Below are 310 nucleotides of genomic sequence, written 5' to 3' on the forward strand. Positions count from 1 at the left end.
CCGTGCCTCTGGTTTCTGGAGTTTGTCGAACGGCAAGTGCTCCGACGCTATCGCACGGTGGTTCTCGGCTGAACGCCTCTAAGCCAGAAGAAGCCGATCCCAAGACCAGATGCCCATTTTATATCACTATATATAACCAAAACTATGTGCGTGCGTTATCAGCTAACGTGTATGGTATGCACGTGCGTGACTGTCTTAGGGAAAAGTAGACCTCTGTGGTCGCGGCTTTTCAGGACAAGACGAGCTACACCAAATCTAGGATGTGTTTGGCTTCTGCGTTTTTCGTTACAGCCTTCGCGGTCCTCTCCTA

Source organism: Trypanosoma theileri, assembly GCF_002087225.1.
Source record: "Trypanosoma theileri isolate Edinburgh chromosome Unknown TM35_Tth_65_V1, whole genome shotgun sequence".
Taxonomy (NCBI): Eukaryota; Euglenozoa; class Kinetoplastea; order Trypanosomatida; family Trypanosomatidae; genus Trypanosoma; species Trypanosoma theileri.